Here is a 20,353-nt window from a genome sequence, read left to right as displayed (position 1 = left end):
CAGAGGACTTAGAGGTTGTTCTCAACCCCCTCGCCAAACCTCTGTCTCCAAAAGCTTTACATTACGATTCAGAACAGTAGCCATGCTGCAGTCATGAAGTAGCAACAAAAGTAGTTTTATGGTGGGGGTCACCACCACATGCGCTACTAAAGGGTAGCAGCATTAGAAAGGTTGAGAACCACTGGCTTAGAGATTTAAGAAAGGGCAAATACTTTACAGACAGAAGGGAGAGGGATCTTGGTTTGCATGGCCAATCCATAGCTATACTGTATACAGCAAGGGAGGGCAAAAGGAATTTGGACCAAAAGGGACATTAAGAGCAACAGTGTTCTCATTCTCTGTGGGACCCTGGTAAGTGACAACCTGGGCTAGCTTATCGTGGCATGAGTAAGGGTAGCTTGCACTCTTTCCCGTGGGGGTTTTCTGCCCAGCACACAGCAGCTACTCACTCGGTAGGTTATATTCCCTTGTCCATCAGAGTTGCAGGGCAGGGAGGACGAGTTTACTCGTCTGGATTGGAGGACGCCCATTCTGACGCCACTCCCGGGCTCAGGCGGGCTCCTCGGGGCTGGCAGCCTCACCCTGTTCCCCAAAGCTGAATTGCTTGCGCCCCCTGGTGTTTCGGACGCGAGCAACCTCGTCACCAACCTCAGCCACCCAGAGCAACGGCCAGGAGGGGGCGCTACATCAGAGCCGCCGGCAGGCAGAGCCGTGCCCTTCAGCGATAGCCTCCTTAGGGACCAGTCCCTTGCTAGGTAGCAGTTCCTAAAAATAATAATAATAATAATTGGAGGATAGAAGGGGTGGTAATGATAGAACCACCTCACAGGACTGCTGTATTTTTATTGTTTGTATTTGCAGTGCTGGAGATTAAACCTAGGGTCTCACACTCACCGGGTAAGTGTAAGCGTTTTATATACTTTTAAATTTGACACAGACTCTCATTAAGTTGGGCCTTGAAATTGTGATCCTCTGGCCTCAGCCTTCCAAGTAACTGGGAATAAGGGCCCACCTACACTAGGAGCTTTGGCTAGCTTTGTGTCTTAAAGGAGCATGTTTAGGAATTCAAACTAGGTGAGTGTGGTGGCGCATGCTAGTTCCTGGCCCCAGTGAGCCCTCACCAAGTGTTAGGATAGCGAGCAACGCCTTAGACGCTCAGTTACTGCTAGAGAGATGAGGGTGACTGTCAGCATTTATTATTTAATCATACACTGCATGATGCCTCAGAGTGCTGTGTTAACACAGAACTCTCAGCAAAGTGAGAGTTTTATTTTGTTTTGTTTCTGCTGCTAGGGACTGAACTAACCACTACCACTGAATTCCTAACTCTGTTTATCGCTTGTTTCTTGGGGAGCCTAGCTCTTGCTCTGTAGCCCAAGCGGGACTCAAATGCATAACAGCCGTCCTGTGGCAGGCTCCCAAATGTGGGATTACAAACTGGGGTTACAGGCAGGTGCTGCCATGCCTAATTTTTGTTTTATGAGACAGGTTCTCACTCTGTAGCCCAATCGGGCCTGGACGCCTTGCCATGATCCTTCCGTGTCACCTCCCAAGAGCTGGGGTTACAAGCATAAAACACCATGCCCAGTTTTCAGAAGCCAGGCAAATGCCAGCACTCTGGAAGACACACAGAAAAGCCCATCCATGTCGATATCCATGCCACAGTTGCTACTAGGTGCCAGGCACTGGCAGAGGCACTTGGAAGAATAAATAACTTACATCCTTTGGGGCTTTTAGATACTGGTGGTGGGTGAGACAAACATAAAATACGGTGTTATTTAGACTATAGGCATGACAGCCCAAACCTGGTTTACAAAGCAAGTTCCAGGCCTTCTAGGAATACACAATGAGATCTTTTCTCAAAAATCAAAAAAAAAAAAAAAAAAAAAAAAAAAGAGCCAGGCGGTGGTGGCGCACGCCTTTAATCCCAGCACTTGGGAGGCAGAGGCAGGTGGATCTCTGTGAGTTTGAAGCCAACCTGGTCTATAGAGTGAGTTCCAGGACAGCCAGGTCTACATAGAGAAACCTTGTCTTGAAAAACCAAAAAACAAACAAATAAAAACATCATGATACTGGCACAAAATTAGACACATATATCAACGGAATCGACTAAAGCCCAGATATTAACCCACTCAGCTACAGGTGCTTGATTTTTGACAAACACACACCGAAGAAAGACAGCAGCACCTTTAAAGGTGGTGCTGGAGAAACTGGATATTTATACGTAGAAGAGTCAAACTAGATACTTACCTTTCACTTGCCCAATTTTAAAAAAAAAAACTCTGGATTAAAGACCTTCACATGGGGCTGGAGAGGTGGCTCAGAGGTTAAGAGCACTGCTTGTTCTTCCAAAGGTCCTGAGTTCAATTCCCAGCAACCACATGGTGGCTCACAACCATCTGTAATGAGATCTGGTGCCCTCTTCTGGCTTGCAGGGATATGTGCAGACAGGACACTGTAGACATAATAAATAAATAAATCTTTTTAAAAAAATAAAAAATAAAAAAAAGAAGACCTTCACATAAGACCTACAAGTCAGAAACTGAGGAAAAGGAAGAAAAAACACTCAAAGACACAGGCATAGGTGCTGACTCGCTGAAGAGAACCTAGTCAGTCACTCTGGAAATAAGGCCAACAGTCAACAAGTAAGAGCTCATGAAATTAAAAAGCTCTGTTCAGCCAACGAAGTAGCTGATGGATACAGAGAACAGGAGACAACCTTTGCCAACTATATAGCTGTCACAGATTAATGTGGAGAACGTATACTGAACTCAAAGAAAACAAAACCAAAGAGCCAGAACGCTGACTCGGCAGTTCACAGCCCTTGCTCCGAAATCATGATATCCGCATCAAAAGCCAGGCTCCGCCACAAAAGCCTGTAACCCGAGCTCAGAGGGGGCAGAGACAGGGGAACCACTGGGACTTGGTGGCTCCCAGCCTACCTGAGATGTGAGTCCCAGGATCAGGGAGAGACCCTGCCTCAAAGGAATAGGCAGAGAGTGACAGAGGAGGACCCCCAGTGCCCTCTTCTGACTTTCCTGAATGCACGCAGGTGTGTACCTGTATACTCACACAGATGTGTACCTGTACACTCACACAGGTGTGTACCTGTGCACTCAAACAGGTGTATACCTGTATACTCACAGGTGTGTACCTGTATACTCACACAGAAACATACAAATGAATACTTTAAAAAAAAAAACCTAAATATTGAAATCCCTGATTGAAGAACCAATTCTCAAAAAAAAAAAAAACCAAAAAAAACCAAATGACCAATGAATGTTTTTAAAATGGCTCAACATCCTTAACCAGCAAGGAAATGCCAACTAAAACTACATTGAGGTTCTGTGTCACCCCAGTCACAATGACTAGCAACAAGACAACAGTGCTGACCAGGTTGGAGCAAAGGGGACCTTCCTTCGCTGCTGGTGTGAATGTGAACTGCTGTAACTACCATGGAAATCCTCGTGGAGGTTTCTCAGAATGCTAAAACTAGAACTACCTCTGTGGCCTAGCTATTCTGTTCCTGGGCATACACCCAAAGAACTCCGTATCCTACCACAGAGACACTTGCGCATCCATGCTGTTCTATTCACAATAGTTAGGATATGGACTCAGCAGAGATGTCCATCAGTTGGTGAATGGATAATACAAATATGTTATATATATATATATATATATATATATATATATATCCTGGTTGGGTCTTATTTTTTTTCCAACTTGACACAAGCTAAAGTTAGCTGGAAAGAGGAACTTCCATTAAGAAAATGGCTCCAGATTGGCCCGTAGGCAAATCTGTATGGCATTTTCTTGATTAATGGGGGTTAAGGTGGGAGGATCCCGCCACTTATGGGCAGTGCCACTCAGGTGGCCTGAGTTGTATAAGGAAACAGGCCGAGCACACCAGTAAGCAGCACTCTTCTGTGGTTTCCGCTTCAGTTCCAGCCTCCAGATTCTTGCCCTGACTTTCCTTCGTGACAAAGTGTAACTTAAGAGTTGTAAGACAGAATAAGCCCCTTGCCCCCTTAGTTGCTTTTAGTTATGGTGTTTTATAAGAGCAATAGAAACCCTAACTAAGAATGTGTGTGTGTGTGTGTGTGTGTGTGTGTGTGTGTGTGTGTGTATGAATTTTATTCAGCCATAAAGATGGAAATGGAAAGTTGCAGAGAAATGGATGAAACTGGAAAATGTCACACTGAGTGGCCAGGCTCAGAAAGACAAACTCTGAATATTCTCTCTCATGCAGATCCCAGCGTCTAATTTTTATGTGTGCGCCTTTATGTGGGAGGGACTATGTGTAGGGGACAGAAAGCTGGAATAGGACTGTGACGGGGAGTTTAAGGTGTGTGGGCTACAGAAGAACGTGTGATGTGGAAGACGAATGGGGAGTGTTGAGAGTGGAAACGCGCAGGTGGGGAAGGGAGCAGAGATGTGGGGGTGAGAAGTGGGGCGGTCAGCCACACCAAGGAAGTACGAAGAGCCTAAGGAAACCTGCTACCTCTTAAACTAGTTGAAAAATTTTTTCCAAATTCACACACAGCCAGGCAATGGTGTCACACTCCTTCAATCCCAGCACTTAGAAGGCAGAGGCAGGGGATCTCTGTGAGTTCAAGCTCAACCTGGTCTACAGAGCAGTTCCAGGGCAGCCAGGGCTGTTACACAGAGAAACTTTGTCTCGAAAAACAAACAAACAAACAAACAAAGAACAATGGTTGGGGGCTGGAGAGATGGCTCAGTAGTTTAAAAAGTGGTTCAGTTCCCAGCACCCACATGGCAGCTCACAACTGTCTGTAACTCCAGTTCCAAGGGATCTGACACCTTCACACCAATGCTCATAAAACAAATCACACACACACACACACACACACACACACACACACACACACACACAGGCTCAAGACAAAAACAAAACCCCATTGTGTCAGCAGACACAGACGCTCTGTGCAGCAGTGCATGCCTACAATCCCAGCTACTTGGGAAGCGGAAACAGGAAGAATGTTTGAGACCAGGAGCTCCACAGCAGCCTCAACAACATACTAAGACCTCCACCTCGAGGCTAGCCTGGGCTACAGAGTGAGTTCCAGGAAAGGCACAAAGCTACAGAGAGAAACCCTGTGTCAAGAAAAACCAAAAAAAAAAAGTTGCCAGGCAGTGGTGGCGCACACCTTTAATCCCGGCACTCGGGAAGCAGACGCAGGTGGATCTCTGTGAGTCTGAGGCCAGCCTGGTCTACAGCATGAGTTCCAGGACAGCCAGAGCTGTAACAAAGAGAAACTCTGTCTTGAAAAACCAATTAAATAAATAAATAAATAAATAAATAAATAAATAAATAAATAAATAAATAAATAAAGTACAGAAAAAAAACATTTGACAGAAGCCAAATCCATTCATGGTAAAGTTTTTCTTTTTTAAAGTTTATTGTTGTCTATTTATTTTTAAGATTTTCTTTTTATTTTTAATTACATGTATATATGCAAGTGACTGTGTGTAAAAGTGCCCCTGGGGTCCACAAGAGTGTCAGATCCTCTAGAGGAGTTAGAGGTAGTTATGAGCTAGACATCGTGGGTGCTGGGAACTGAACTCAGATCCTCGGCAAGGGCATATGAACTCTTAACCTCTGAGCCATCTCTCCAGCCTCCATGGTAAACCCTCTTGCTGACTAGAACAGATGAGTTCCAGGCTCACTCACAGACTCTGTCTTAAAAAAATAGGATGAGGGCTGGAGAGAGGACTCGGCAGTTAAGAGCACTGGCTGCTCTTCCAGAGGACCAGGTTCAGTTCCCAGCATCCACACGACAGCTCACAAACACCTGTAACTCCAGTTCCAGGGGATCCAATGCTTTCTTCTGACCTTCTCAGGCACCGGGCACACATGTATGTGCAGACAGAATACTGGATACTGGTTTGTTCTCCATAGTTTGCTCAGCTTGGTGTTTTGCTTTGTTTTGGTTGGTTTGTTTGTTTTTTAGGACCATCTGCCCAGGGGTGGCATCACTCACAGTGGGCTGGACCCTCCCACATCAATCATTAATTAAGAAAATGTCCCACAGGCGTTCTCCTAAGCACAGTCGATGGAGACATTTTCTCAGCTGAGGTTCCCTCTTCCCAGGCCACCCTACTTTGTGTCAAGTTGACAGAAACTAACTGGCACACTTTTCAATGTTTGCGACACCCACCAATATTTAGAAAAGCCTGGCTTATGCAGCTAATATGATCTCCAGTTTCATGAATTTCATTTAAAAAAGACAAGATTTCCTTCTTCTTTGTATTTGAGTTAAACGTTATTGTGTATAATATATATCACATTTTATTTAGTTATTAACCTGTTGATGGATTCCAAAGCTAATCCATAAGTTGGCTATCTAGAATAGTGTATGATAAACGTGGGTGTGTAGGTATCTCTGCAGAGAGCTATCTTTTATTTCTTGATGGTATGTACACAGAAGAGGTATGGAGGGAATCATATGGAAGCCCTAGTTTTCATAATTGGAGTCACCTCCATGATCATTGGTATTGTGGCTGGCCTGATTGACATCTCACCAGCAGTGATGGGACTCCTCACCCCTCACACACACCTTGCATCCTGGCTGGAGATACAGGCAGTTGTGAGCTGCTATGCGGGTGATGGGAACTGAACCCAGTCCTCTGCAAAAGCAGCCGGTGCCCTGACCACTGAGCTGTCTCTCCAGCCCTTGTTCTTTGTATTTGGTCCGACAACCATTCGGACTAGGGTAGGATGAAATATCAATATAGGGTTTAGGAGTGGGGAATGGATTCTTTTGTTGTTGTTGTTGCCTTTTACAGTGCTGGGGATTGAACCCAAGGCTGGCACACACTAGGCAAACACTAAGCCGAGCTACAGCCGCATCCTATATTAGTTTTGTTTTGTATTTTCCAGATGGCTCCGAATATTGAAAGTATTTTCATGTGCTTACTGGCCATTTGTACTTCTCTGGAGAACTGTCTGATTTATTTGCCCTCTTATTGACTGGGTGATTTGCTCTTTTGTTGTTTAACTTTTCTGAGTTCTTTATAAGTGCTTTGTTTGTTTGTTTGTTCATTTGTTTTTGGTTTTATGAGGCAGGGTTTCTCTGTGTGGCCCTGGCTGTCCTAGAACTCACTCTTTAGATCAGGCTGGCCCTAAACTCAGGGACCCTCCTGTTTCTGCCCCCCAAGTGCTGGGATTAAAGGCATGCACCACAAACACCTGGATATATGCTTGATTTTAAAAAAACAACTTGTTTTATTTATTTATTATGTGTGTGCATCCACATGCATGCATGCGTGTGTGTGTGTGTGTGTGTGTGTGTGTGTGTACACATGAAAGCAGGTGTATAACCGTCATGGTGCACATGTGGAGATCAGAGACACCTTCGAGGATGAGTTCTTTTCCTCCACTGTAGGTTCAAGAGATCAAACTTAGGTCATCAGGGCTTTTACCGGCTCAGCATCTCCCTAACCCACAGTGGTACTGATCCACTGTGGACTAAATCTTTAGCAGATTCTTTCCCATCCTGCAGGCTTCTCTTCACTCTAGAGGTTGTTTGTTCTTCTGTGCTTTCTGAGGCTTTTTAATCTGACACAGCTCTGTGAGTCAGCCTTTGCTCTGACTCCCTGATCTATCGGTGTGGCGTTCAGAGTCACTGTCTAGATCTTGAAGTGCCTCTCTGCACTTTCCTCTACCAGTTTCAAAGCTTCGTGTTTTATGTTAATGCCTTTGATCCACTCTTAGTTGATTTTACAGCGTGAGACAGAGATCCAGTGTTGACTTTGACAAGTGGTTGTCCACTTTTCTTACTGTCCCTTTTGTCAAAGACTTCTTCAGCTGTCGTTGGTAACTGCAAAGACAAATCAAATGGTCCAGGTCTTGGTTCTGGATTCCATTACAGTGGTCTACGTGCCTGTTTTGTGTTGGTAAACGTGCTGTGTTTGTTAGTATTGCCTCTGTCGTGGTTTTTTTTAATTCATTCTTCTCTTCTGTCATGCTATTTATTAATTTATTTATTTACTTGGTTTTTCTAGACAAGGTTTCTTTCCTTTTTTTAAGTGTGAAATACATACATATATTATATATATATATATATACATATATATAAAATTAATGTATGAATGCTCTGTCTGTATGTATGCCTACACACCAGAAGAGGGCATTAGATCCCATTATAGATGGTTGGGAGCCACCATGTGGTTGCTGGGAATTGAACTCAGGACCTCTGGAAGAGCCACCAGTGCTCTTAACACCTGAGCCATCTCTCTAGCTGAGACAGGGTTTCTTTGTGTAGCCTTGGCTGTCCTGGAACTCGCTCTGTAGACCAGGCTGGCTTGAATTCACAGAGATCTGCTTCCCAAAGGTTTGAGTGAGATTTGATTACACTGTATGAAGATATGTCACTGCGATTGTTTTAATAAAAAACTAAATGGACAATAGCTAGGCAGGAGGTATACCAGGGACTTCTGGACAGAGAGAGCTCTGGGAGTCGCCAGCCAAACGCAGAGGGAACAAGACATTCAGGAGGAGAGGTACACGGCAACATGTAGATGAATAGAAATGGGTTAGTTTAAGTTATAAGAGCTCGTGAGACAAGCCTAAGCTATGGGCCGAGCTTTCATAATTAACAATAAGCCTCCGTGTTTTGTTTTGTTGTTAGCTGGTGGCCCAAAGAAAAATCCATCTATACCTGGCTGCTGGAATTAAAGGCATGCCACCACCTCTGTCTTGTATTTTTAAATGAGGAATTATGATGCTTTCCATATTGCCTGTTAGGCTGAGGATTGGGTACAAAAACCATCATATAAAGCCAGTAGTTGGGCTAGTAGATGGTGCAGTAGGTAAAGGCAGCCTGCAGCTACGCCTGACAATCTGAGTTCAATCCTTGGATCTACATGGTAAAAAGAGAACACCCACTCCTGCAAGTTGTCCTTGGGGGGCCTGGAGAGATGGCTCAGTGGTTAAAAGCATATACCACTCTTCCAGAAGACCTAGGTTTGATTCCCAGAACCCACATGGCAGCTCACAACTGTCTCTAGTTCTAGGGAATCCAATGTCCTCCTCTGTCCTCCATGGGCACACACACACACATGGTACCCACACTTCCGTGCATGTAAACAAAACACTCATACACATAAAATAATAAATAAAAATTAAAAACTTGGGGCTGGAGAGAAGATAGCCCACTGGTTAACGGCACATACTGCTCTCCCAGAGAACCAGAGTTCAGTTCCTAGCACGAACCAGAGTTCAGTTCCTAGCACCCACGTCCATCATCAGCTCACAGCTGTCCTCTCAGGGATCTGAGGTCCTCTTAGGGTCTTCATGGGCACACACACCCACATACATGTAAGTTAGAACAAAAATAATTTTTTAAAAATTAAAAACCAGCTGGGTGGTGGTACACACCTTTAATCTCTGCACTTGGGAGACAGAGGCAGGTGGATCTCTGTGAGTTCCAGGTCAGCCTGATCTACAGAGTGAGTTCCAGGACAGCCAGAGCCGTGTCTCAAAAAACCAAAAAAAAAAAAAAAAGGAAAAAAAGAAAAATACTAATAGTGTAGGGTTGAGGGTGTATCAATAGTAGAGTGCTTGTCTAGCATGTTGAAGGCTCTGGGTTTGATCCCAGTACCAAGATGGAATAGATAAAATGTGGCCTTGAAAAAATGAAAGAGATTTATCTGTTCTGCCTTCCAGTGGGTGTAGAGACCTCTTGGATCTTGAGTCTTTCCTCCTCCCTTTCCACAAGCCAGTGGTCCTTGTGGTTTATTAGACTCGGAAGTGCCTGCCACTACAGCGTCAGCCTGGCAAGAGGCTGTGGCAGTCCCAAGCTCTGCAGTGGCAGCCCTCAATGGTTCAAACCATGATGCTTTTTTTTTTTTTAAGTTAATGGTCTTTTTATTGGGGGGAAAGATTAGCATTTACAACTCGGAATGGATGTAATTTCTTGTGCAGCAGCGTTGACGGTTCTGCTCAAGTCCACAGCCACAGCCTGTTCTGCCAACCCTGAGTGATGGTTTGAAAAAGCGTCAAAACCAGAGTCTGCAGATGCTCCCTTGATGGAAACTTCTTACTAAAACCGTGTGTGACTAATGACAGCCCGACAGTCCTTTCACCGTGGTCCAATGCACGCAGCACTAAACCCACATACTGGTTTATCCTTCCCTCCTTTTTCTGCACACCATCCTGAGGGAAGCACATTTTAAATACGTTTGTTTTCAGGAAAGTGGCTATTGACGATTTATACCAACAAGCTGACCCCATCCGAATACTCTTCAACTTTTTCCCATTTTTAAATACTTTAATACAGATGCCTGACTGTGCTTAATTATCAAGCTCCGTGCATGGAAGAGTGGCCAGCCCAAACAGCGCATTAATCATTAGCAAATGGAACTTTAAGGAGTCCACTAAGTGCCTCCTTATCATTAAGGCAGTACAAGTATTTACACTGTAAAACTGATGCAGAGCCCGACCACAGGGGACAGGACCACCAACCAATACACACAGACTCTGGCTGTGGACAGAAGCTTCCTTGACGTTCGGTTTTGCTATCAAGAAACAAAATGAATAAATGAACTTCCTTTCTTTTTCTTGTTTTATTTATTTATTTATTTTTCAAAAAACAAGGAAAAGATTCCGTTTGATTTTTCTGGGGGGGCGGGACGTAGTTGAAAGCAGGTCTTCATTTTAAGGTCACTACCTGTATGAATTTTTCGTGATTGTCTTATTATCTCCATCAACATCTGCAGTAAAGAAAACTGAAAGCTTCAGGGAAATGGGTGGAACAGGAGATGCTATGTTAGGTGAGCTTCCCCGGGCTCGGAAAGACAAGGGTCTCCCATCCTCTCTAGTATGTTGATCCGAGCTGCTGCTGCTGCTCCTCCTCCTCCTCCTCCTCCTCCTCCTCCTCCTCCTCCTCCTCCTCCTCCTTCTCTTCTCCTCTTCTCCCCCTCCTCCTCCCTCTCCTTCTTCTCCTCTTCTTCCTCCTTCTCTTCTTCTTCTCCTCCTCCTCCTCCTCCTCCCTCTCCTCCTCCTCCTCTCCCCCCTCCTCCTCCTTCTCCTTCTTCTTTTGATCCTAGCTTCTAATATTTATATATGTGCTGTGACCCTGAAAACGGCCTGTAACAGCTGAATGGGTAATTTTCATTGTCTATTCAAGAAGTGATGGGCATATAGGCTAATGAAAAGATCATTTCAGGGAATCTTTTTGTAATAGGTACCAAAATTTAGGATATACATGCCCTTGGACCTAACAGAATCATTTCTAGAAATCCATTAAATTATTTCTCCAAAGACATATTATGCAATATCAATGGTAAACCTAGACATTCATCAATAGAATAGTAAATTATGGTATTTGGATAACTGGGAAATTATAGCAATTACAAAAATGAGTAGTGATAACTTACTCTGGTTTTGGAAATTATATTTATTTTCTATAACAATAGGACATTAATATTAATGAGTTTATCGTTGCTAATTTTTTTTTTTTTTTTTTTGGTACAGGGTGTCATATAACCCAGGCTGGACTTGAAATCACTGTGTAGCTGAAGATGACTTTGAATACCTGACCCTCCCACCTCTACCTCTCCAGTGCTAGGATTATAGGAAATCAACATCAAAACAGGTTTGTTCTTTTTTATTTTTTTGTTCTTTTGAGACAGGGTCTCTTTGCAATACCCTGGCTGTCCTGGAACTCACTATGTAGACCAGACTGGCCTTGAACTCACAATACTCCACTTGTCTCTGCCTCCAGAGTGCTGGAATTGAAGGCGTACACCACACACCAGCTTCAAGGCAGGTTTATTATTGTTACTTTTGTTATCACTATCTATCTATCTATCTATCTATCTATCTATCTATCTATCTATCTATCTATTAATCTATCTGTCTAATCTGTCTATCCATCGTGTGTGTGTGTGTGTGTGTGTGTGTGTGTGTGTGTGTGTGTGTGTGTGTGTTGCACCTGTACCATGGTATGCATGTGGCAGTCAAAGAACAACTTTTGAGAGTCAGTTCTCTCCTTCTACCATATGGGTTGGTGGCAGACACCTTTACCTGCTGATCAATCTTACCAACTTGCTAATTTCAAAGAAATCAAAAAGAATGTTTTCATAAACAGATTTCCTCTATTTTCCCCTAAGGTCCTCATTCTTTTCCAGGCTCCAACCTGGAATTACTATCCCCAGCATATTACAAAAAGAAGCAGAAGAGAATGTGTTGTCAGCAGGGTGTAATGCTGCACACCAATAACCCTAGCACGTGGGAGGCTGAGGTAGAAGGGTGGAGAATTCAAGGCCAGCCGGGACCGCACAAGAACCTGTCTCAAAAAAAAAAAAATCCTGGAATGGAATTTGTCTGATATTTTTCTCATGATTTCTCATGACACTAGGATTATGGAAGAGGCCACAGAGGAGGAAATCCTGACACTATCGTTTCTGTAGTTTTGTTTTTTGCCAGAAATGCACAGTTGGAATCACAACCCTTCTGATCCATTTCTTTCTGTTAGTAATATACATTGGAGGCTCCTCCATGTCTGTTCATAGCTCATTTTCTTTTATCACTAAAAAACATCCCATGCTCCACATGCACAGCTCATGTATCCATTCATCTCTGAAGCGCATGTTAGTTGCTTCCCAGTCTTGTCAGTTACTGAGAGAGGGGCTATCAACATCTGTGTGCAGAGTTGTTTGTTTGTTTGGTGTGTGTGTGTGTGTGTGTGTGTGTACATCCCAATGAGTGCAATTGCTTGATTGCCTAGTAGGACTATATAACGTTTCCTGTGAGGTTTCTAAACTGCCTCCCCAAGTCACTGGGCCGTTTTACCATCTTCCAGCAACAAATGTGGTCCTGTTGCTCTGTAGTGACAAGTGTTATTTTTGTCACTGGGCAAAAACTATCGCCCTGACACTAGTCATGTTGAGCCTGATACTCCGCTGAAGTATTTGTTAAGTTTCCTTCACGGTAAAATCCCCTTCCCCCGCCACATTCATAGCTGTATTGTATTTATGGAAAGATGTCAGAATGCACAGCCCAGAATTAAGGATTAGCATTATACTCCCTGTCGTTGAAGGTGCAATGTCTACATAAGTTATTTGGAAGTCTTTCTAAATGGGAGATCTGTCCTTTCCCCGTTGATTTATTTATTTGTTCGGTTGTTTATTTATATTAGTTCAGACCCAAGGATATTTGTTTTATTCTTTGGCTTACTATCCAGAACTGTTTTTATTTTGTTGCTCGTGGTCTAGCCTCATCCATGAGGAACTTTATCAGTTGGTCCCAGTGTTCGTGCTAATCTAACATGGGTGAATATAACCCACATAAACAAACGCTCTTTGGGGGAACCTCGTAATATTTGTGTTTCTAAGATCAAAAAATCCGAGAACCTCCAGAGATCCCTTACCCAATCTGGCTCCAGGTGCGTCCTGGCGGAATCCCTGAGCACCACACTCTCTTCTTTTTCCACGTCCACCCCTATCTGAATCCCAGGGATCCCCCAAGTTCAGTCCTCCTTGTCCTTCCAGAAACCACCACGGCGGGGCGCCCTGCCCACGGGGTGCAGTCCAGCCTGGCGCACGTCGCTGAGGGCTGGGCGTCGGTGCTCGCTCAGCCTTGTCCCCTTCTAGCCCCTGCCCCGGCGGCCTTCCCCACCCCAGGGTCTGTAGCGTCTCTCTGGGCCACGTCCGCGCGGTGTGGCGCCCGGCACGGAGCGATCGCGGCCAGAGTGGTCGGGGGGCTCCACACCCCTCTGCGCCCTCCTGCCCTCCGCCGCCCATCCCGGCCGACAGCAGCGGGACGCTCCCGGCCCAGACCCCGCCCTTCTGTCGCTCAGTCGCGGCTTTCTGGGCTGGGCAGACCCCTTTGCCAGCGCACCAAAAGCCAGCGAGAAAAAGCTGCAGCTGGAGGCCTGGCTAATTGATACAATAAGTTCTGTAATTGCCTCGAAAATAAGGTAATGATTTGGCAGAGGGAATGCTTTGATCTTATCAGCTCAGAGAGATCTCTCCAAGGAAACTCCAGGGACAGGCTGGAGGCTTCCAATTTGGAGTGCAAAGCTGAAGGCCAGCCTGATTTCCCCCTCCTCCTCCCCCACGTTCCCTATGTCCTTCTGGAAGTTCGGGGCTTCTCAAGAAGGAATTGACAAGTCCTTCTAAGATGACTGCAGAAAGCACACAATTAGGCCGTGGGATATGCGTTATAAAGAGGGGTGGATTCTGGGCTGTTCAGGAACAGGGGGATGACTGAAATGCATAGTTCAGTCCTTGAGAGGCTACAACAGATACTGGAATGGAGGTGGAAGGCTAGCTTGGCTCAAGCCTCAGACGTTTTTCACACAGGGAGGGTTGCCGATTTGAACTTTACAGGCAGGAGAGGGTACTAGAGGAGAGAACTTTGTGTGTCCTGCCTCTCCAAGAATTTACACACACACACACACATACACACACACACACACACACACACACACACATACACACACACACACACACACACACACACACACACACACACACACACACACACACTGCGCTGTGGGTGTCCCTGCCTGGCAGAGGCCCCAGCACAAAGAGGATTAGAGAGATGACCTAATCTGGTTTGTATCCCAGACATGGCCCCAGAAAGGGACCCTGTCTACACGGGTGTTTAAGGGAGTGGAGAAGTGAAGAGTCTTCCTTCGAAGGCCTTGCTGCCTGACAATAGCAGAGACCTTTCCCCACTGGTGTCCCTAAAACACTAGAGTCCAGGCTTCAGAGTCAAATTTAGGAAGCAGAGAGGCAGAGGCCTTGGGACATAACAGGATGGGGTATGCCACAAGAAAGAAGAGATGAAGACAGAGGACGCTCCACAGAAGAAACTAGGTCTCCGTCCACTCTCCTTGTCCCAGCAGTGGGGAAACTGAGGCCCCGAGTGGGAAAGCGGCTGCAGTCTTAGTGCACAACCTACTGTGTTGAAAGGAGAAAGAGGTCTTTGATCTTTTCTGGCCCCTGTATTGCAGGAGCTGAAGAGGAACAGAGGGTAGACGAAAGAGAAACAAAGTCAGAGAACGTACAGAGGCAGGTAGGTAGGTACCCAGAGGGATTTAGAAAGCCAGAGTTTTGTTTGTTTGTTTGTTTGTTTGATTGTTTGGTTTTTATTTTTTTTTTGTTTTGTTTTTGTTTTTTGAGACAGGGTTTCTCTGTGTAGCTTTGCGCCTTTCCTGGAACTCACTTTGTAGACCAGGCTGGTCTTGAACTCACAGAGATCCATCTGCCTCTGCCTCCTGAGTGCTGGGATTAAAGGCGTGCGCCACCACCGCCTGGCTGATTGTGATTGTTTGGTTTTTAAAAGACATGGAGAAACAGATGAGGAAGAGAGAGAGAAAAAAGAGAAAGACAAGGCCCACAGTTGTATGTGTGCTCAAGTGCACACACACACACACACACACACACACACACACACACACACACACCCCACAGGGTGTGGGGGGGAGACAGCAGACAGAGGGCAACCCAGAGATAGTCAAGTGACAGGTCAAGAAAGAGAGACAGACAAGTACGTGAACAGAAAGAAAAGACAGGCACACCAGGCATGGTGGTGCACACCTTTAGTCCCAGCACTCGGGAGGCAGAGGCAGGTGGATCTCCGTGAGTTCAAGGCCAGCCTGGTCTACAGAGCAAGTTCTAGGACAGCCAGGACCGTCACACAGAGAAACCCTGTCTCAAGAAATCAAGGAAGAGGATGGGGAGGAGGAGGAGGAGGAGGAGGAGGAGGAGGAGGAGGAGGAGGAGGAAAGAAGAGAAAAAGGAAGAAAAGACAGGCCAAAGAAGACAGGGAGACAGACCTCCAGGGGGCGGGAGTGGGGGAATAGGACTGGACCAAGAAATGCAGGCCCAAGAGCGCAGCACCCTAGAAAAGAGATGGGGGACAGCATGAGAACTGAGGGAGGCGATGTGAGGAGGTGACAGTCACTGCAGATTTTAGCTCACTGAGAGCAAATCGAACATCCAGATCCCTCTGGGACCCAGGGCAGGCAGAGAGCAAGAGAGCGAGCTTGGTGCCTAGCTTCCGGGAGTGATCCAGGCACTTCGGGAAAGAGGTTGAAAGCAAAATGGGACTTCCTCTGAGGAGAGGCTGGTCAGTGACCACCCAGGATCCCAGTCGCACATCCACTCTCTCTCACAGAACCTGGGCCACCTGCCCAGGATGGCCCTCAGCCCGCCCACTGCCTGGCTCCAGTCTCAAGTGCTAAGAGACTCCAGACCACCCAGCCTACCCCCAAGGTTCCGTTTCCCTTGTCCTCCTTTCCTCTGTCCCTTCTCCCTTAATTCCCTCCCTTCTTGGTCTTCTGGGGGCATGTTTGCTCTGGTTAGCCACTTTCTAACTGGGAGGATAGGGATGCTGTGCCACCCAGGCCCCTGATTTGGGCCTCGGTGTTCCTTCCTCCCATGGCCCCCCAAAGCCTGACTGGCCTAGCCTCTGGCCTTTGAGACACGTTCCATGTCTTGCCTGGAAGCTCATAAATACCAAACAGAGGCCAGCGCGGCTGTGGAATAAGCCTAGCTCCCACAGCATCCCCCTTTAAAGTCCCCGGGTTCCGGTTCTGCTCAGTGTCCCCATACCTGCAGGGTGCAGTGGTTAGCAAGGCAGGAGGTGCTGCACTGGGGCTGCTCTGAACCTGGCTTCAATTCAAATGAGACCTGCCTTAGTCTGCAAAGAAATCTCAGGAAAGGCATCTGGGGGCCCCTTGTGTAAGTAGCAAGCTCAGGAATTCCTTGACTTTCATCCAGCCCACCCCTCAGCCCCTTCTTGGCCTTTCTCTCTCTGCTCATTACCATCCACACCACCTCCCACCCACCAAGGAAAGAGAAGGTCATCGCCAACCAGGGCCCAGGGAAAGGGGGCTTTCTGGAAGATAAGCCAGGGGTGGAATCAGAGCTGTTCACCCACACCCAACTCCCCTTAGCTCATCTCTGCTCCCATCCAAAGGCCAGCAACGAAGTAAAGCCATTCAGCCTCACAAAGCTTAGCACAAAGTAAAGGGGGGAATCTTAACCCTAAGTGGCCTCAGTAGAGATCAGAGCGTGAAGTGAGCTATCAAAGCTGAGAGTGAAATCTCCTCTTGAGATACTCATTTTGAAAAGGACAGGAGGCTAGAGTGCCACTGCTGGGGAGAGATGACTTGGAAGCTGTCTGCAGAAGGTCCCAAGGAATTCGGCATTGTGTGTGCTAAGGGATGGGGTGGGAGGGGGGCAGCCTGGAATTCCTTGGGTCTCTGCTAGCACTATTGTTCATTATATCTGCAGCATGCAGCCTTGAACCCAAACAGAGCTAGGATACCACCTAAGGCCTTCGCCTCCTTCTGTATACTTTAGGATGCCCTCATCAGGGGTAGACACAGAGCAAGTACTTATCAAGTTTGACTTGACACCATGCAGGGCCCCCCAGACCAGTGTCTGACTCTCAAATCAGAGACTTCTCCTGTGGGCTCCCAGGGGTGGGGGATAGGGGATAAGCTAGAGGAGCAAGGCTCAGCCTGCAGCCTTGACCCTCTTTCTAGAAGCCCGTAACAGGCCCTTGCGTGAGGAGCTGAGCTCTCCACTAGTGTCTAGGACCTTGAGGCTGGAAGTTTATTTTGAGATTTGAAGCTCCAAAGTGGCAGATCCCAGAAAACCTCTTCTCTGGCTCCGTATTTGTTCTCTAGTTAAGTGGTTGAGTGCTCTTGCCGTCAGCTGGCTCCTGCAGCCTGGGGAGCTGGGGACTGAGTCTGGTAGAGGGGGAGAAGGAGGAAGGAGTGGAGGGAACAAGCTGGGTTTCCTACTCCAGAGCAGAGGGTGGCCTGTAAGCTGTGAGGAGTCTTGTCTCCTCAGTCCCCTCCCTTCTCCTTGGAGCTGCTGATGTTTTGGGGGTGGGGGCTCATATCAGAAATATACTTTAATAGCTGAGCATCTGTGTCGTGCCAAGACTTGGTCCCACTCAGCTAAGATGATAGCTGAAGCCAAAGAAGGGGCCTCAGAAGCGAATCTGGGGCCCATGTGGGTGAGTCCACCCAAAGTTAGATGTGATCATCTCCTATCCCACAACCCCGGGCTCATACGTACAAATAAACACAGGGCCAGAGTCACACCCAGCTCTAAACACACAGGGGAGTCTGGGAGAGGCATCCAAGCTGGAAGACTTAGGCCCTGCAAAGGAGTGGAACTGGGCTGGGAGGAGGTAAGCATGGTCCAAGGAAAGGACTCCAGCCAGGAAAGAGCCTAGACTCACAGTCCCTTACCTGCCCCTCACAGGGAAACTGGCCTTAGAGTCAGTACTAAAGATACAGTAGGCTAACGGGAGCCTACCAGGCCTCAGGACCGAGAGAAGGGAAGGGGTAGGACATGGCCAGCTGCTGGCTCTACATGCTCTCTGAATTCACCCTTTCCCTTTCCCATCCACAGGCAGCCCAGCCTCACTTACACCCACACAGCCCAATGGTGATGGGTATTCTCTCCTCCCCACCTTAGATCACCTCCATTTACTTATCAGAACTCTGCTCTTCCTCTCTAGGGCACTCTGCTCCATTTGGCGGACCCCTTTGATGGCCCGGTACAGCAGCCCACTCCTGTCTGGGGGTGTCCACGGACTCCTCGCTCCCTCTCTTCACTATCGCTACGATGAGGCCCTTTCCCCCTGCCTCTGCACTTACCTCTTTAACATTCCATATGTCTCATTTCTAATGTTTATTATCTATCTTGCTCAATAAAATGTAAGCTCCATGAAGGCAGAAATGCTTTTTTGATGTGTGTATTCGTGTGTGTGTGTGTGTGTGTGTGTGTGTGCGCGCGCGCGCGCGCGCGTGTGTGTTCTCCAAGCCTAGCCCAACCCTGGCAGATGAAAGAAAATAATGTTTGTGGAATTGATGCATATACTTGGCCTCTTACCACAAAAAATGCAGGCAAAGGACTGAGTTGTGGGGAGAGAGGGCAAATGCCCTCTGAACTTTTCTCTCTTCTCTGTCTCTGAGATGTCTGCTGCCAGCTGTGCGCTGTCCTTCACGCTCTGGCCTCTAACACCCCCAATCAAACAAGGCCTGACAGTGAGTTTGGGTGGGTGGGCAGTCACCAGCATGATGTTTACATCAGAACTTTATAGTTTAGATAAAATCATGAGGAGAGGCATGAGAGACACCTGGAAACAGGAAAGGCTAGGCAGGAGAAACTGAGGCTGAAGGCGTTAGGCCAGACCCCAGAGGAAGTCTTCGGTTGAAAGACTCAGGGCTTTGAAGAATTTTTATGTTTTCTGCCCCACGGGGCTTCTTCCCACCCAGGGGAGTGAGAGCCCGTTGTGAGGCAATACCCAGGGGGGGTAATAGAAAGGGAGCAAGAAATCACTTTCAGCCCACAACACCTCTCCACTTCTTCCCAATTTCCCACACCCACCCCAGGGCTCTTCGGGACTGAGGGAGGACCAGCGAGCAGTGGAGAGGAGGAAGGGTGGAAAGGGAGGGGGGGGGAGACCAGGCACCAGGGCTTCCACTCTCTCCGCAGGACCCCCACCCCGGCCTCTGGTGCGGGAAAGCCGCCCAGCTGTTTCTGATTCTTTCCTAGTCGCAGCTCCGCCCGAGGGGGTGGGGGACGGAGATACTGGGAGAGACCGAGCTCGGCCGAGCCCCGGCCGGCCGGCCGTCAGGGCACCGGCCGCTGCATCCCGCCGCCGGCAGGTGTGTCTCTAGGGCAGCCGAAAGAGCCTGACCTGGGGAAAGCACCTAGGTGGAGAGGCGCTGGGTCTCAACGACGTGCGGGACGAAAGGATGGTGTTGGTGTAGTGGGTAGGAGAAGCCGGGGCGATGAGCCCTTGATGAGACAGTCTCCGGCCCGAGGCCCACTGTCCACGGCGCCCCTGAAGGCAGCGTGGCCAAGGGCGTCCCACTGTCTGTCCGGCAACTCCTGCGGGCCGGGTGTCTACTAATTTCCCAGAAGCGCAAGGATAAAAGGACCGGAGAAAAAAAGCATCTTCTGCGCTTAGCTCCCGTTTCACCGTAGGTTAAGGGGCGACGCGCGCGGGGGGGTGGGGGGGCGGGTGTTCGTACCCCCCCACGCCACCCCTCCCCACCCCACCCCGCACACTGGGTGCGCCTTGCCACCAAAGCCAGCGGTCCGCGTTGCTGAGTGAAGGGCGCTAGGACCCGGTGGCGTGGCGTGGCGTCGGTAGAGACAGGGGGCTGCAAACGGAGAAGAGCCCCGTCGCGGGTGGCCCGAGCAGGTGAGGGCGCGGCGCGGTGGCGCTCGGTAAAGCCGAGCGGAGGAGGCGGCCGCCACACCTAGGGCGCCGCCGAGCACCCCGGCTGGCGCGGGCGGAGCCCCGCTGAAGGCCGCGCGTGTCCCCGGCCCCGCCCCGCCCCGTCCA

General features: G+C 47.9%; 1 long non-coding RNA gene across 2 annotated transcripts; it reads left to right on the top strand.

The window, feature by feature from the left end:
* The first annotated feature begins 700 nt into the window (after positions 1-700).
* On the top strand, positions 701-19,951 carry LOC128106460 (uncharacterized). Of its 2 annotated transcripts, none has more exons than XR_008216718.1 (3): positions 701-897; positions 11,498-11,618; positions 18,515-19,951. It is a non-coding gene; the product is annotated as an uncharacterized LOC128106460 (long non-coding RNA). The 2 variants fall into 2 exon arrangements; XR_008216719.1 differs by lacking the exon at positions 701-897 and adding an exon at positions 10,632-10,794.
* Positions 19,952-20,353: the final 402 nt, after the last annotated feature.

This window comes from Peromyscus californicus, unplaced genomic scaffold (assembly GCF_007827085.1).
Source record: "Peromyscus californicus insignis strain IS unplaced genomic scaffold, ASM782708v3 Scaffold_9__1_contigs__length_137607984, whole genome shotgun sequence".
Lineage (NCBI taxonomy): Eukaryota > Metazoa > Chordata > Mammalia > Rodentia > Cricetidae > Peromyscus > Peromyscus californicus.
This window is presented reverse-complemented; position numbering and strand designations above follow the sequence as displayed.